This window comes from Manis javanica, chromosome 3, assembly GCF_040802235.1.
Source record: "Manis javanica isolate MJ-LG chromosome 3, MJ_LKY, whole genome shotgun sequence".
Classification (NCBI taxonomy): domain Eukaryota; kingdom Metazoa; phylum Chordata; class Mammalia; order Pholidota; family Manidae; genus Manis; species Manis javanica.
In genome coordinates, this window is record NC_133158.1 from 21,003,087 (window position 1) to 21,021,732 (window position 18,646).

The 18,646-nt window shown below is 34.8% G+C and overlaps 1 non-coding gene across 1 annotated transcript; it reads right to left on the bottom strand.

Moving 5' to 3' along the window:
- Window positions 1-17,196: 17,196 nt before the first annotated feature.
- Window positions 17,197-17,303, bottom strand: LOC118972578 (U6 spliceosomal RNA). The gene has a single exon (XR_005061610.2). It is a non-coding gene; the product is annotated as a U6 spliceosomal RNA (small nuclear RNA).
- Between the last annotated feature and the right edge of the window lie 1,343 nt (window positions 17,304-18,646).

Below are 18,646 nucleotides of genomic sequence, written 5' to 3' on the forward strand. Positions count from 1 at the left end.
TTGGCCTCAGTTTATTTAACTGTAAAAAGGAACTGATTAAAGTAGTACTTACTTTATAGAACTGTGAAGATTAATGGAGACAATGCAAATATAGCAGTTGGTACAGAGTCATGAACCACATGTTGGGTATTATATCATGATAAGGATCAGACGCATAAGTTGATACTACTTGTTCTACCATTTACCAACTATCCTTGCAGTAATTTTCTCAACTGTAAATTTTAACATTTTACACACACACACACACACACAAATTAGTCTCATAACCTTCACATTTCAAAGTAAATATTTTTCACTTTGTCTGCACAGGTGAATATTTTGGTATATTTGAAGGAAAAATGTTTCATGGCTCTGCAAATATACAAATCAGTTAGTAGCGTGAACATCATTTACGGTAATGCAGTTTGGATCTCTAAATGATGTGATTTTTAAAGTTCCATCATAGTCATTGATAATACTAGTTTTGAGATGTTTATTATGTCCATTTAAGCTAGAAATTGAGGAAACTACATCTGAACACATTTAAGTAGATAAATAAATTGAGTTATGAGATTACATAAGCAGATAACATTTATACCAAGAAGCTGAGACCACCCTGGCACACAATCAATGTCCATTCAGTCTTGCTGACTGTGAGGCAGAAGAGACTGTTTTCCCAATCTAGTTTCTTGCATTTTACCCTTTACAGCCAAAACTAGATAAAACTAGTTTGGACCATTTGTTTACTGACATCAAAGTGGATTTTCTGAGACTAAAAAGCGTTTCTATTGTCCCTTCTGGGCTGAATCAACTTTATTTAAATGGTAATTCACTCACATATTTCTAATCCCTTTCAAATGCTTCCTTTGTTTATAACAACCAAATATATTGAGGATTTAGAAAACAGTTTGCAAATATTATTGAGCATATTGGATAACAGAAGCCTTGTGCTGATACTTAGCAAATTAGACATTCCTTAAGAAAATGGAATATTTCCATTTTCAAACTGAATATTTAATATATTAGACAAAGGTCTTAAACATAATCCTATATGTATAATTAATCACAAATTTTATGGATAGTTAATAACTACTCTAAGAAATAGAGTCTGTTATCATAACTTCCCAACATTTCTATTGTGTTACTTCAACCTTTTTCTTTTAATTAAAAAAATTCCATTGGCAGTAACTTATTTTTTTTTTCTCTTCATTTGGGTCTTTTACCTTTTGCTTTATTATTTCATTACATTTTCTCTCTCTCTATTTTAAAGGATACTTTTAAAACAAAGTCCTTGGAGTTCAGTTTGATAGCCGTACCTATTCATTTGGCTTACAAACTTTGAAGTTTTGTTAATGGTTCCTATTTCTTTTCTTTAAAAAAAAAAGTGTGTTTTAAGGTTTTCTGTGTCTGTATTTCATAGTAAGACCTTGAAACCATAGTGCAAAAATTAGCACCATTTGGACATGCTTATTTGTGTGTAAAATTGCAATATTTCCAGAACCACTCGCCTGACCTTAGTGTATCTGCATATTAATAAGTGTTTCCAAGAGGTGGAGAGTAGTAGTCCATGTCCATATCAACAAGTGATTACAAAGGTAGGGGGAAGGGGGAGCAAGGGCATATCTGGGCCAGAGAGGTTGGGTGAGATCTCTTTTTACAGCTGTGTTGCGAGGGTCACAGAGGAGCAGAAGTGAACCACTACTTGTAAGCAATAAACAGGTTTCTCCCACTTTATTTCTCCTTTTGACTTATTTCACCTTCAAAAGTAATTTGTCGTGGACTGGGAATTTACTTTTCCCTCAGAGTTACAACATTAGTGTTGTCATCTTAACCAGTGGTGGTTAGGAATGCTAAGTTGACATGTCAGTTGGTCAGCAGAGGTGGATTTACAGGCAACAATGTCGTCTTGGCATATTTTTATAAATTCATAAAAATTTGATTTCAGAGATCTTTTTAAATTTTATTGGCTCAAAAATACTATGATGTATCACTTTATTTAAAAATCAAAGATTCTCTGACGGGATGAAAAAGCAAGATCCAGCTGTTTGCTATGTATAAGAAATAGTCTTTAAGTGTAATGGAACAAGTTTTGAACACTATCTACCAATAACATGGACCAATACCAAAAGCATTATGTTGAGAACAAGAAACTATACCCCCCACATTATATATTAGTGAATCCATTGATAAGAAGCTAAGGACAGGCAATTATAAATAAATAATTCATAAATTTATGAGTTAATTTAAAAATAAAAACACCTGTGTAGTATCTGTATCAGAACTATCTGAAGTGCTTTGTTAATTCCCAGGCTATCCCGGGTCATTTGGATTTGAATATTTTGGGTGTAGAGCCTGCAAGGTAGTAAGAAAGGAATACCAAACATAGGTATTGAGAAGCTAAGTAACTTATCCAAGTAACGTTGTAAATGACTTGCAATAACATGTCTCCCTGCCACCAATGTATGGCCACTCCCATTATAAATGACATGATTCTTAGTTTAAATGTGGGGTCTATTAAGGAGACCTGTGGAATATACTGTGAGACTTACATCACAAATGATCTTGTATGCATGTCTTCTTCTGCTTTGAATCCAAGGAGTAATCTCAAGATCCTGCATTTCCAGGCTTGTGTAACACATCACATTCAGTATCCCAGGCAGAATCCCTTGATATGGGCATTACCAGAGAAGACTGCTTATCAGAGAGAAGCAGGCTGCTGTTTAGATGGAAAGAAGATGAAGATGGTGGATATAGGGAACTGAAAAGAAGAGAAAGTAGACTTAAGTCTCTAGCTGATGGCAAAAATAAGAAACAATCTTTAAATTTATTAAAAGGTGATTACTTTTATTTTGGAAATAATCTTTTAATTTCTAGTTATATATATTTATATCAGGTAATAATTCATGGCCATGAATCTACTGATAGATTTACTTAATTGAAATTTAAATTACAGTACCATCAAGAAAGATAGATTTACAATTTTAAAAAGTACAGAACAAACATTTCAAAGGTATTTATTGCTATTATAGTAAGTGGTATATTCAGAGGAACATTAATGCCACGTTCCTTTCAGTCTTACAGGAAAGAAATTGTTTTTTTAAGTTGAGTGCAATAAATATAAGGCTATAGAATAGTGGAGCAGTCATAAAACTTTAATTCTCGATTCTAATAGAAAATATTAACTTTATGATAACATATTTTAGTCTAGTTATTTGACATTAATTACTCTAATTTTAGCCTTTTTTTGCTAGTTGCTGTAATATACTATCGACGCACTGATCTTTAAAGTCACTTTTATTAACATACATACCTTTAACTTAGACACAAATTAAAATCAAACCTTAGGTTATTTCTCAGAAGCAAGCTGAGCTCTGTGAAGAGAAACAAGGAATAATATATTGAATTTTATCAATTCAATTTATTGAATCCACTGAATTCATTTCAAAAACATGAACTGCTTTTCATGAATGCGTTTGAAGTCACAATTGCTGAAATCCACAACTTAAATGTAACTCTTGGAATTCATTAAAAGATGATGAGTTTATTAAAATAGGTGACTGTGGAGTAACAAGTCCTTTTTCATTTGGAGTAAAATTTTGCAACATGTATATGAACAGAAGTGCAAACCTGAAAAGTATTCAGCTCTTAATAACCAAGTCAGCTCTCTAAATTCTGAAAATAGAATATTCCATAATTTACAACATACCTTCACAGCCATTTTGTTAAAATATCTTAACAAAAACCATGAGACACTGGGAGAGATTTGGTAAATATATGTTAGTGCTGTTATTGAAGCTTGGGCTGTCCTGCTGAGGGTAAGCAGTGGAGGACTTTCAGATACTTAGTAGTTATTAATTATTTGCCTCCTGTACTAGCTAAGGAAATTAAAGATTAAGGAAGAGAAACAATTTGTAAGAGGATACAGAGTCTGAAGGTCATTTGAAGACAGGAATTGAGAACTAACTGATCATGGTCACCTTCTGTGGGACTACATTGAGGTTGACTGATGGCTCATGTTGGAAGGACCAATGTCTGATCATTTCACTGTGTTTATGGAAACAGCCATAGAATTAATGGTCCACTGCTTTTTTTCTTCCAGTTTCACCCAGATTTCCATTCTCATGATCTCTCCTCTGGCTTCTTTCTTTGTCTTTGATGAAGGTATCACAGAGAGGCAACTAAGATTATCAAGTTGCTAATAGTAGCACAGGAAAGAATTACAGCATGTTCTAAAAGAAGAATATGGAATTTGGATTTAGGAAACATGGGCATTTCTTATTTCTGCCACTCTTCACCTCTATAAACAGGAAAGAGTCTCTTCATGGAGGGACTCTTGTAATACCTGCATTATTTTCTTCATAGAGAAGGGATAAAAGGAAATACATTAACAGACTTTAGAAAAATAAAATGCCCTACACATGAAATCTGTTTCTGTACAATTCCTTTCTATTAGACTATAAATAACTAAATTGAGAGTTAGTAAACCTCCCTTAGGTACATGCTGGTGTATAAATATATTCCCCATTAGTATCACAGAAAACCAGGGTTGGAAGGAGCCTTAAATTATGTTAGTCTAACCACCCTACTGCTACATAGATGCATTCAGTATAAACGAGAAATATATAACAAAGGTATTTGACATTTTATCCAGACATAGTACTCAAAAGTGGGTCTATTTAATTTTTACACATAGTACTAATTTATTAAGATGGAAGTTTTGGAATCATGGAAAATATGAATATATGGGCAAAGGAGTTGTACCTTACTTGGTGAGTAAGTAAGAATGTCAACACTAAATTGCTCATTGTAGCTTGGCCCAGAGCTGCCAAGGTGTAAGAGTTATAACCTAGCTTGTTTTGTCTCTGCATGGATGCTGTGGGTTATTGGTAGCTAAGGTTTACAATGGGGAGCAGGTGGAAGCTGGTAGGTGCAGGTGGTGAATAAAGGAATGCTTCCCTCTTTTTGCTGATGTCTTCTGATTTAACTTGGTTCTCTTAAATGTGCATATTCTGAGATTCAACTGGACCTTTTTTCTGATGTTGTTCAAAAGCACTCACTACAACACTGCAATGTGTTGCTCACAGCCACAGTTGGCGCTCATCTCCACATTCACACATCCTCCATGTGTCTCTGAATTTTCTCTTATCCCTGCCACTTTTGTAAAATTTCGGCAATTTCATTTTAGTATAGCACAACTGATCATCTTAACATCCTAAACTTGGTCTTGAAATTCTTCAAAATTAGGATGCACTTCTTCTCCTTCTTTTCTTGGTTGACCTTCACCTTCAGTTGTTGAGAAGTGCTAGTGATCATAGCACTGATGATGCATATGTAAGGTCAGAGTGCAGTTTGAAGAAAACAAGCCCCTTTTCTTACAGTGACAGTGGCTACATGTCTGAACAGGGATTTAGTGTTTGTGGGAGGATCAAGTACTTTGAACTGTGGTTTCATGTTTTAGTCATGTTTTCTGACTCATTTCCTATTTACCTGCTCCAAATCCAAACTTAGACTTTTGGCGGACAAAAATAATTGATTTCTTGGATATATCTTCAAGAATTTGGATACATAAGTCCCATATGTTTGTGTATTTATATACATGCCAATATGCATGTGCACACCTCCATAGGAAAAAAAAGAGGAAGGAAAAATGCTTCTTACACATATAGTTCTGGCACCAGATGTGTGGTTTTCCACACCAAACAGTTCTGAAACTAACTGTCTGGAGTTAGGGCAGACCCCACGGGCTAAGAGCTCAGTCCTGTAAGACTGCCCCGACTTCAATGGCAATCGTAAGTGGTGGGTCTGCAGAGCACCGACAACTTCTGTGTGACTTGGCTACACCTCCCTCCTCAGGTTTGATAATTTGCTAGAGCAATTCACAGTCATACACACACACACACACACACACACACACACACACACACACACACACACACCACACACCTATTTTGTTTTTAAATCATGAATCTTTTTATGTCCCTACCTCCTTAATAGCAAAATGTATATGCCTACTGAATTATACAGTGAAACACCATAGTGCATAGAAGTAAATGCAGGCTTTGTGAGCATAAAGGCATGGGACATTATTTTAGTCCAGGCACCCACTGTTGCTTAGATACATTCAGCATAAATGGAAATTACATAACTAATGGAGTATATAATTCAAAGCTAGATTCTGATATTTAAGGGCAAGCCTCATTTTTGTATGTAAATTTAGAATTATAATAATACCAAGATCATAGGTATTATTTGGTTTCTGTAACATAAAATAAATGAAGAACTTAGCTCAATACATGGCACATAGTACAATATCAGCTCTTGTGATGACAGTATCCCTTCTTGTTATTACTTGGGGAAGAAAAAAAGCAAACCCTCATGTAAGTTTGAAAATCATCAAAATTTCAAATTATAGAGGAAATGTACAAGAATATGAACTGATTACATATAACCTAACATCCATTTTCATGCATATAGTGAAATTAGCTGAAATTAGTTGCACTTTTTAAAATGGGTAGAGTCATATTCTAGAACTATACCATGTTAGAGATAGCAAGCAAATTTTCTCCTCGATTAAGCAGATTGGAAAATGGAGATGTAGGAAGTAGAATTATTTTGCAAAAGAAGACACAAATCTTTCATGATGCTTTCTTGATGACTTCTTAATATTCTTTGGCCTTCATTTCCTCTAATGGTAATCTTTAGCTAACATAAAAGTGGTGAGTTGGAAAAGATTCCTATCTTACCTTAGCTTCTGTGTTCTACTTGCTATTTTTCTGTTTTTTTTTTCCCTCCTTATCTGGGACAGGAGATCTAGCTCATCATTTAATTTGAGTTTCAAAATATCCATGTGTGTAATATAGGCCAGGTATAATTATAGCCAAGTTTAAAATGAGAAATAATGCCAGATAGGTTAACTGTCCAAGGTCGTCATAACAGCTATAGTCCCTGGTAGGCAGGATACAAACCTCATCTTTGGACTCGAAATTCATCTCTTCCTATCACATCAGTCTGGTTGTGACTTTTAAAACTGCCTGGGTCAGGCCATTCTGCAGTGGGTAGTTTTTAACATTGGATAAAAAGTGTGTCTCTTACCATCAACTCTTCAATCAGTTGACAAGTGCCAACTTTGTTCAAGTGTAATAGTGCTTTATAACACCAGCAGATGAGAACAAGTCAAATCCCAAACCAAATGTAGCAAAAGAAGAAAAACATTTATATATATAGGAAACAGAATGTCAGAATTATATGTTTTGCTCATATGCCTAAAATAAGAGTCAGTCTCTGTATCATGTCTATATGGTTGCTCCTTGGAATCCCAAACAATGCCAAATACTGGCTTAGAAAAAGCATGTTTTCAATGAGAAACTCAATTTAAGAAGTGCAAATCTTCTACTATAGGTCAGTGTATAAATGCACCATTTACTTGAATGAAATGTGGAGGCTTTGATGTCCAATTATACTTTTGAGCTTATTCCTGTGAAAATAAACACCCCAGGTATTTTTTTTATCTCCCCTCAAAATGCTGAATATAAGTTCTCATAAACAAAAAACAATGAGAAAATAATATTCATTGACTTACTGAAGGTACACTGTGTTGACAAAAAACACCTTTCAGTTTCTTGGAGGGGCTGGAGTCAATAATTCATCCCCTTATAGATGTACACTCGAGTGCAAAGCGGCTCTCGGCACAGCTGCCTGCTCCTGCTCTTTGTGGTGATTGATGGGGGAGGAAGCAGGCAGTGAGTGCTCTTAAGGATTTCTTGCAGACAGAGGTCTTAACCTGAAGTTCATGGATAACTTGGGGCTAAAATGATAAGCTTTACAGGGTCTGCAAACCACTGCTAAATGCAAATATTCCTGCACACCCTCATATAGATATATACCCTCACTGAAACATAAAAACTCAATCCCTTGTTATTAACCTCTGGTGTAAATCACCAATGTGACTAAATCGAGGAATTAGATATCACAAGTCACAAGAGAATTGTGTAGCCTTTTTACAGAATCACTGCTGAAATCCTGAAGCATTAGTGTCGTACCTTCAGTGCCCAACCTTTGTGGACTGTGGGTAGGATGGAGTATTGAGATAACAGGATTGAGCCATAAATTTCAAGTGTAGCGTGCAAAGATAAGGAGGATTATATTGCCTACTTCTGTTAGATGTCCAAAAATATACCATTAGATTCACCGTAAGTGATACCCATGAAAAATGTGCAATGAACAGCTATATACAGAGTGGTAAAATGATGTAAGAGTTGAGAATTTTGGGGTAAAATAAACTAGAGATGTCAGGAGCAGAATATGTCTCAGAGAAGAGAATGAGGTGGACAATTGCACTGAAGTCAGTAGGATAGCCATTTACTAAATGTTATACCTCGTAACGTTCCAGAAGACACTGATTTATTTCCAAAAAAGCTGATCTCCTGCATTGTACCCTTTGGTAGACTCAAGTTTTAATATCTGCCTCTATCACACTTCCTTCTCTTCTTTCCTCATCTTTTCATCTTCTTAATTTCAATCACATTGCGATTTCCACAAAACATATTTATTTTGTCAACTCCATTGTATGTGTAGACAAAATAATGCATATGTATATGTGTATATATATATATATATATGTATATATATATAGAGAGAGATATTAAATTTTTGTATATACAAGCATGTGTTGAAAAGAAGATGCTGAGAGACAGTATCAGCTCCATGCTGAATGGCACCAGATATCTCTTTTCTGCAGGTATTTTAAGCCTACAAATCCCTCTGTACCTTTCCATTGTCCCTATTAAATGCATATGATTTATAGTGAAATTTGCAGAGGTGTAAATCAGCATTATACAACAGAGCATACTGTAAATGCCATGGTTCTATGATAAACAAGGTAAGTGATATTTGCTGTTTTGGCAAAAATTTCTTCCTTCTTTTATGGAAAAACAATAGTTGTCAGTAACTTGAAATACTTCTCTTGTTAGTGGATTCTATGAATGACTTGTATTGAATTTTTGAAGAGGAAAAGTGCAGATTTCACTTGGTTAATACTAAGAGTCTAGGCAAACTTCAGAAAAGCCAACTCTGGACAGTTGTCAGTTCTAAGAGGTCAACTCTATTGATTGTGATTTTTCTAAATTTGACACCATCTCGTGCTAAAAATGAGCTTTTGTCAGCCATAGGGTTTACTATAAAAGAGGTCCACTGCCTTATTATAGATGCTAAAACAAAGTACCCCAAATATCAAGCTTAGAATAGTCTGTAAAAGAATTCTATTAATTTAACACACTTCTTCCCATTGCTGTAATTAGAGGTGCGAATAACCTTCACAATGAATCTGTTCAACCTCGTCATCACCAGTGTCCTTGAAGAGTAGTATTTATGGCAGTTTTTTAAAAAATATTATAACAATATGTGATCAGAGTTACAGATTTTTTGAACTTGTGATGGTTTAGAGTTAACTGCATGAGAATTAAGCTTGATGTAGGAGGCCAAATCAAAGTTCAAGCTTAGTTAGTATATAAACATTTTTCTCTTTGACAGTTTTAAAAATACATGAGCAAATCATGTAGATATAACAAAAAATACTTTGTTCATATCATAGAGAACCTGAGCCGTTAGAGATAATCAGACAGGTTTTGTGGTCTTATTATACTCAGCAAAAATAGTTTAATTTGATGCATGTTTCTAAATTAGTAATGAAGGAATTTAATTAGCATAAGGGTTTCAACTATTGGACCTCAAACTTTAGATTACTCAAAACTTCTATTATATTGAAGTGTGTTGATGCTTTTCAAATAGTGGAACCCTTAGTTAACATCTGGAGGTTATATAAATTTTAATATCAAGTAAGTAGACTGTTTCCAAAGCCTGATGAAAAAGAAATAAGTTATTAAACTCTAAAATGATACTAAACTGGTAAGCTTAGCTCTTTATAAAGCATATTGATGTTTATGGTAGGAAATGAATAGCTGAGTGGGTTATTTCTGCATTAGAAAATAAAAGGTTTGAGTTTGAATCATCTAGGTTCAGTGTGTTGTGCTGTTTAAATATATCCCCAATTAAAATGTCCTCTATTGCCTTACAACTGCCAGAAGCATTTCTTCTTAATGTCTGTACACTTTCTAGTACACTATGACCATTTAGTCAAACTGTGGGAGAAGCAAATGTGTTGCTCCAATTGCTTATTTCATATTATTTCCCCAATAGACCTAATTTCCATATTGAAATGGTACACATGGCTTGTCAAACTTTGAGACCATATTTTGTTTTGTGTCTGGCTGGTTCAACCATTGTGCAGTGTTTCCATCAGGCCCTCCTCCCTCCCTCTTCCCTCATTTTTTTCCTTTCTTTGCAGAGGAAAACATCCTGTGTGTCCTTTGTTTCTATGATTATTTGTAACATTAAGGCTGGGCTTGACTTTCATACCCAACTCTTAGTAATATTTTCAGTTATTAAACCCCAAAACACAGGTTTACTCTCAGAGCCTTTACAGGCAGGACACCAGTCTGTCAGGATAAGGCATTAGGATCCAAATGGGGAGACTGTTGGAGGTAGATGACTTTTTTTTTCCGAATAGGGAAGTGTATACTTGATTCATTACGTTTAAATGGATGCCATCTTACAAAAAATTTTATTTTGTTAAATGAGTCAAAGATAATTCAGGGTAATCTAAATATTCAGTTACAATATTTATTTACAAAATATTGATGGAAACTTTTTTAAAACATGAGGTTTTGAAAGTTGAAGGAACTTAAGTCTCTTGAAATGAGGGGAGTTCACACCCCAGTCAAACCCCCTCCCTCATCAGCACTTGAATCTCCTGTAGGACCTGTTGCTCTCCCCACTTGCTCCTTTTCCCTTCTTCAGCCATTCCCTTGGATCATCCTCAACAGTCCCTCTGACTGGAATGCTCTTTTCTGGGATCTACATGGCTGTTCCCTCACCGCCTTCAAGTCTGTCCTGATAGATGTACCCTGACTATCCACTTAATCCTGAATTACATGCTCGCACCCCACTGCAAACTCCTGGTTCCTCTCACTCTAGTTTACCTTTTCTTTTACATATAGTACTGTAGTCATCATCTTACACACTAGGTCATTTATTTACTGTATTTCTCATATTTGTCTCTAACTCCCATGTTATGGTAAAGCCTCTATAGGACAGGAATATTTGTTTAAAGTGCTCACAAATATATTTTAATTTCCAGGGACAGTTTTAGTACCCAGCAGGAGTTCAATACATGTTCCCTGAATGAATGAATCATTTTACATGACCTATCTGGTCTGTTAGATTTGTCTCCATTGAAAAGCAATACCATAAAAGATACACAAAAACATTATTAATTATCTTTCAGAATCAGGATATAAAGCACAGAAGGGCAGAGGGGATAATAATTATCAAAGACTAAAGATTAGTTATCACAAATGGGATGTAATAGCTCAGTTTGTATTGTTAGCTCCAAATCATAAGAAAACTCAGATACCTGCTTTGTCCTTTAGAAAGAATACTATGAGAATTGCATTTATTGTAAAAATATCCTGACATCTTAATATCAGTAAATATGTAGATCATCAAAAAATTTTGTGAGCAGAAACAGATACGTTGTGAAAGTTTTATAATGATAAATATCTGAATAAATAGCAGATTCTAATTCCTTAAAGGATAGTTGGAATGTTTCAACCAGAGTAGCAAATAACTTTTGTTTCTATACTGGAGTATTTTATACTGGATATATTCTATACTGGAGATGAATTGAGAAATGAGTTTTAATTTTTTTTTTACTTTTATCTGTGGAACTATTTTTTATCTCTTCAAAATTGTATTCTAGTTTATATCCACATAAAAATCTAAGTAAATATAAACTTTTAACCTGAAAATAAATTAAGTTTATAGAATGATACCTTTTGAGATAGTTGTTTTTCACCATAAACACATAATAAACATTTACCCAATAAATGCAACTTTATCAGGTGTTGTATGTGCTGGTTGAAACAAGAATATTAAAGAGCTATTGACTGAGGAGAAATGTTCAATACCAATCTCAAGTTTGCCTCGTGGAGGAAAAAATGGTTCTCTTTGAAAAGCGAGAGAGATTTAATTAAACATAAAGTAAGGAAAAGGTTAGTTTCTATTAAAACTTTAAAGGTTAAGGAAGTGAGTAGAAAGAAGTCCATGACACCATTTTTTCAAATTCTCATTTCATTTGCATCATACAAAGCAGAGAAGTTATGCACCCCACTCCTCAGCCCCAAAGTGGATAAAGGAGGCATGTGTACAACATAAAAGAACATCTGTTAGTAGGTCTCTCGAAAAAAATGGGCAGGGTGAAAGCTTACTTCTTTCACAATTAATTTAATAATGAAAGCTCTCTCTGAAGCCTAATGGCTCAACACAGAATAGCACAGAATGTCAAAGCATAAAGGGAATTCCCAATGTAAATTAATAGGTTGATGGTAATACGTAAATGCAATGCCAGGTCTTCTTTTCCTGATTGCTAATATAATTACAATACAGTAAGACAATCTGGGAACTCATCAAAGTAACAGAGTAAAAGGACAGGTCTGTTTATTATTGTATCAGTATGTGATACAGCAGTAAATTTGAGGATGAGGTCAAACTCAGTTTTTTGCTTGTGTTTTTGTTTTTTTGTTTTTAATTTCAATCATTATTCCACTGTGGAAATTGCTCTATTTCCAAAACTATGTTCCTAAAGAAAAGTACAGACTGTACTTTGAAATCACATGAAGTTATCCTATTAGCAATTGAATCTTTCCCCAAATTAGAAGAGGCTTAATTTAAACTTAGGTCCAAGGTAATTGGATTGATTACTTGCTAGTAACTAGACTACATTTCCTGGGATGGTCAGTGAATGTAATCTATGAATGTATTCCTCAATTCAGGATAATCAGGGAACATCTACAGACAATTTTCTGGTTTAAGATTATTTTTGTGCGTAATTTAAATGAGGCCTAAAGAGTCGTTCCAATTTCCTTAGCATGGTGATTATAACAAAGGTGATTTCATTTATAGAAATGTCCTTCTCATAAATATTTTTTGTTATATATAAATCTCTCAAATAGAATAGTTAATAGATGCTCTTTGAAGATAATGGGAGGCTATAAGTAGAGGGAGTGAAAACATTATGTTTCTGCATATTGCAGTTATTCATAAATTGCTCAATGCCCCCCTTTTCAACTAAATTTAAACAAGAAAGAACCCATAAACTAAGTCATATTAAGCTATGAAGACTATTATTGTATTGAAAGTTTTGTAATGCCCTTTCCAAGATTCAGACAAAGTCTAGAGGTGGAGATATTTTAATTTAAGCAAAGAGTCTCTAGATTGTGGTAGAAGAGAGACACATATTTGAATTGATGATTCCTTTCAAATCAAATACCATAAGTCAGTTTCTATCATTCATAAGTGAATATGCTGCTTTCACATTAAAGTGAAAGTGTGCAGTGGGTTCTGGCTCTGCATGATATTCCATAAGGGCACTGCACCCTGTCTCTTCCACTGAAAGCAGTTGTGAAACCTGATTCATTCAGCTGGTATAAATCAGTCATTTGAGGACTCTTGAAAGTAAATGTGTTCACAAAAGGCAAAAGGTAGAAACACCCAAATTTCCATTAATGGATGAATGGATAAACAAAATGGCCCATATACCTGCAATGGAATATTATTTAGCCTTACACAGGAAAGAAATTCTGACACATGCTGCAACATGGGTGAACCTTGAATATATTATACTAAGTGAAATTAGCCAGTCACAAAAAAACAAATATGGTATGATTCCATTTATATGAATTATCTAGAGTAATCAGTTTCATAGAAACAGAAAGTACAATGGTGGTTACCAGGGGCTGAGAAGAGGAGAGAATGGTGAGTTATTATTTAATGGGTACAAAATTTTAGTTTTGCAAGATATAAAGTGTTCTGGAGATGAGAAGGGCTGATGATTTTACAACAATGTGTATGTACTTAATACTGTGGAACTGTACACTTACAATTGGTTATGATGGTATTATTGACTAAATTGGAACCCTGAAATATTTGTCTGTTGAGGTCCTGACCACGAGTAAGTTATAACAGGACATTTGTTGATAGGGCCTTTAAAGAGATAATTAAAGTGAAATGAGGGGCTCTAATTCAATAGAGCAGGTGTCTATAAGAAAAGGAAGAGACATGGGGATTTACATGTGCATATACAGAGAAAAGGCCATGTGAGCTCACAAGCCAAGGAAAAGTCCAGGTGGAAAACCAAACCTGCTATCACCTGGATCATGGACTTCCAACCCCCTGTCCCATACCTGGATCAGCTGTTTTTTGTAGGAGCTCTGATTTCTTTTATTAGAGATGGTATGTAGAAACCAAGATCTAGATGCTAGGTGTGCTTTTCACTGCCAGGGCTTCAGCACTTCTGGGTGTTTTCAGCAAACAGACCTAGCAAGCAGAGAAGAGTATGGAACTTTTCCACTATAATTCTGGATTTGTTTGCTTTTCCTTTCATTGCTCAGTTTTTGCCTCATGTATTTTGAACCTGTTGTTAAGTGCACATTTAGTATGGTTATGTTTTCTTGGTAAATGGGCCCATTTATTATTGTATAATGTCCCTCTTTATCTCTGGTAATATTTTTGTTCTAAAGTCAACTTTGTCTAATATTAAAATAGTCACTCCAACTTTTTTTAAACTTAGTTTTAAAAACAGCATTATTGAGATATAATTACTATATCTACAGCTCACTCATTTGAAGTGCTTTTCAGTATTTCACAGACTTAAGAAGCTAATACCATAAACTGATGAAAGAGCACTGTTTCACCAAAACCCCATACCTGTTAGAGGTTAATCCGAGTCCCCATAAATCCCCTTGCCTCATGTTTAATCAACTACTAATGTACTTTCTGTTTTTATAGATTTGCTTATTCTAGACATTTCATATTGATAAAATTATACAAATTGTGGTCTTTGTGACTATCTCCTTTTAGTTAGCATAGTGTTTTCAAGGTTCATCTGTGATGTAGCCTGCATCAATACTCATTTATTTTCATAGCTGAATATTTCATTAAGTGATATATTTGTTTCCTATGACTGATATAACAAATTATCACAAATTTAGTGGCTTGAAACAACATTAATTTGTTATCCTGCAGTTCTGTAGATTAGAGATACAGTTCTGTAGATTACTTCCTTGAGTAAAATCATGATGTTTGTACAACTGCACTCCTTTCTGGAGGCTGGGGGAAAACACATTTTATTGTTTCTTCCATCTTCTAGAGACTTCCCACATTCCTTGACTTAAGGTCATTTTCCTCCTTCTTCAAAGGTAACAAAACTAGGTAGAATTATCACATTAAATAACTACAACTGACCTTTCTGACTTGTTCTTCCAAGGTCCTTAACTTACTTCTGGAAAGTCTCTTTCACCATGTAAGGTGACATATTCACAGGTCCCAGGGATTTGGGCATGGTTGATTTGGGGGTCCTTGTTCTGCTTACATCATTTGGATATGCCTCATTGGTTATTTCATTTATGAGTTGATGGACATCTGGGTTGTTTTCTCTTTTTGGTTGTTATGAATAAACACTTGTAGACTTCATGTACATATGTTTTTATTTCTCTTTGGTATATACTTAGGAGTGGAACTGTTGGCTCATGTGGTAACTCTGTATTTAACTTCATGAGAGATTGCTAAACTATTTTCCAAAGTAGCTGCACCATTTTACAGTCTTGTGGCAACCTATGAAGGTTCCAATTTTTCTACGTTCTCACCAACACATATTTTCTGTCTTTTTTTATTATAGCTATCCTTATGTTTTCCTTTTTGTTTCGTGTTTAGATGGTAAATTTACTCCATCATTTCACCTCTGACCCATGAATTTATATTCAAATGATTTTCTTGTGAACAGTACAAAATGTATCTTACATTATCTTTATCTGCATGTATGCCATAGTACTTTTTTTCTTTTTTCTTTGTTTATTCTAAAAAGTACAGTTCTCTTCTGCAAGGAGTTTTCTATACTGAAAAAAAAAAAGTGTGTCTGTTGACGATCTAGTCTAATTCCTTTGATGTCACTGAGAAAAGCAGGTGTTGGAGAAGTGAAGGTTATCCACTGAGCTCCTGAGCCAAAACAGTCAGTGATCCACCTGTTGCTTGCTGATGTCCTCGGTCCCGTATGCAGAGAGAACGCTTTTCCTGCAATGCATCTTACATTATGTGCACATCTGGACAAAGTTGTCTCTAGACATCATTAATTCAAATAGTTGTACACTCATTTTTTTCCTTGGGAAATACAGATCTGGATTTCCTTGCCATTGGGAATGCTCTTTTCTTGATGCTTCACAGACATTTTCTCTATTTTTCTCTTTAAATTCTTGGTGAGCTGGATCTTGTTTCCCCTCCCTTCTCCTTGCTAAATCCACTTATTTGGTTTCAGCAGTTTCTTTGTATAAATTCCTTAGGATATTCATTCTACTTCTGTCATCATGGTTTCTTGGCTGTCCTACAGTTTTGCCATGCAGTGATACCTTCAGAAATTTTCAACTTAAAATATCTCTTCTGATTCATATTACTTGAACCCTCCAATAAGTCATTTACTTATGTATTTTTTTAAAAACCTCTCTATGGTTCTCTTTTCTCCACGCTTTTCCAAATCAAGACTGCCTTGGTACCTATACATTTCAACATGTGTCTCCTCATATCTGTGTAATTACTATAGTGTTTTGCCACTGCTTTTACTTATTCCCTCAGCCTCATGCCCTTAGAAACTGGCAAATACCTAGATAAGAGAAGTGGTGAGCCAGGTCAGACTCAGTGCCTTTCCCTTGCCTTGAGCACTGTGGTCGCTCAAGCTGTAGATGCTTTGGTTGCACCCGAGCACCATCCAGAAGGTTGTTCTTGCTGGTGTTTTGGTTTCATCATTTTTATAGTGTTCCAGGCAGGATGGTTAGTCTAATAAAATCTGCTCCATCACAGCCAAAGGCAAAGATGTTGACCGCTTCCTACCAGCTGCCCTGCTAACACCTGGGTGTGAGTCCCCATCATGTCTCACCTGAAATACAGCAGCAGCCTCACAACTGGCCACCCTGTATTAACCTTTGGCTTTTACAGTCTATTCTTAACAGAGCAGCCGAAGTGATAACCTCAAAAATGTAGGGTTCTGAGAGGTTTTTTCGCCATAGCACTTTTAATATTAACCTCTTTAATAATCTTTTGAAGGACCAAGCTTCTAAATATATGGAACATTTAACAAATTTGCATGCCATCCCTACACTGGGACCCTACTGATAGTCTCTATATCATTTCAGTTTTATTATACATGCTGCTGAAGTGAGCTTTCATACGATAATGTTCTTACGTGCTTATATCCATACTAAATTATGAGCCTTGTGAGGGTAGAAATAGTGTCATATTTATGTAATTATTTCCTAGCCTTGTACATTAAATATTTTTGAATGAATTAATGAAGCTTTATAGAATTTCAATGCTCACATATTACGCAGAGAGCTTGACCAGTGGTTCACATTACTTTGTGTTGGGGGAACACCTGAGAGTATTGATTTTACACTTGAAAGGTGACTGAACTGAATGAATTTTTTTCCCACAAGATGTTATTAGCCATTCAATTCCATCTGTTTTTGTCTACTAATCCAACAATTATTGCCTTTTTTTCTCCCAAGTGATTTTCTTTTATTTTGTCTAATAATTATGTGATCGTTTCCCCTGAACTGGCTTGATACAATGTTCATTTAATATTTTACTTAGTCCATTCTATATGATATGCTGTATTTTGATCAATAGAACATTCCATCTAACAGTAAGAGGATAGCTCTACCATTGTAGCAGAAATAAATTTCACACCCAAATGAAGAGATATCAAGTTAATTGGTGTGTCATGGCATTATAATGCAAAACAACAAATTTATTGAAAGAATGAATTTAAAATTATTAAATATGGCAGTATCTAACAAAGTCTTAAGAGCATTTAGTAAATGTTAAATTTCTTGTATCTTTGTTACTCTGATGTTTTAGTCTGCTGAAGGTTTGTCAGAAATAATTTAATTTATAGTTATAGCATGTTTTTTATGTTACCAAGGAAGGAAATACAATTTAGTTCAAAAATAAAAAACAGACAAAGCATAGACCCTTAATACTGATTCATTAGAAAAGACAAATGCAAACAGCCAATGACTTTTAATTATAAAGGAATAGATATTGAAAGCTTTCATATCATCTAAATATAAAATCTGTCTTTAATACCCTAGATGAAGTGGAGTAGATGATGTTTTTTAATTATAGGTATGGATTTTTATTTTTTTAACATGAAGGAAATTACTTTGAATTGTTTTCCAGTTATTTTCCATTTCTCACACTTTTCCCCTGGCTTGGACTAAAATTCCTTGAGGGTAGGAATCATGTCTTATAGCTGTTTGGTACTTTCACAGCAGTGAAAAAGCATAGCATGCATCCATAGTAGGTGCTGATAAATGTTATCTGAAAACATGCTGCCACTCTGACAACATCTGTTCTGCTCTTGCCTGGACATCTCTTCCAGTGTGGCTCTATTGTTTCCATCAGTTTCTACTCAGATGTCACTTTGTCACAATGGCCTTTCTTCACCACATTATATAAAAGCTCAGTCACTTTCTCCCTGGTCCATTGCCCTGCATTATTTTTCTCC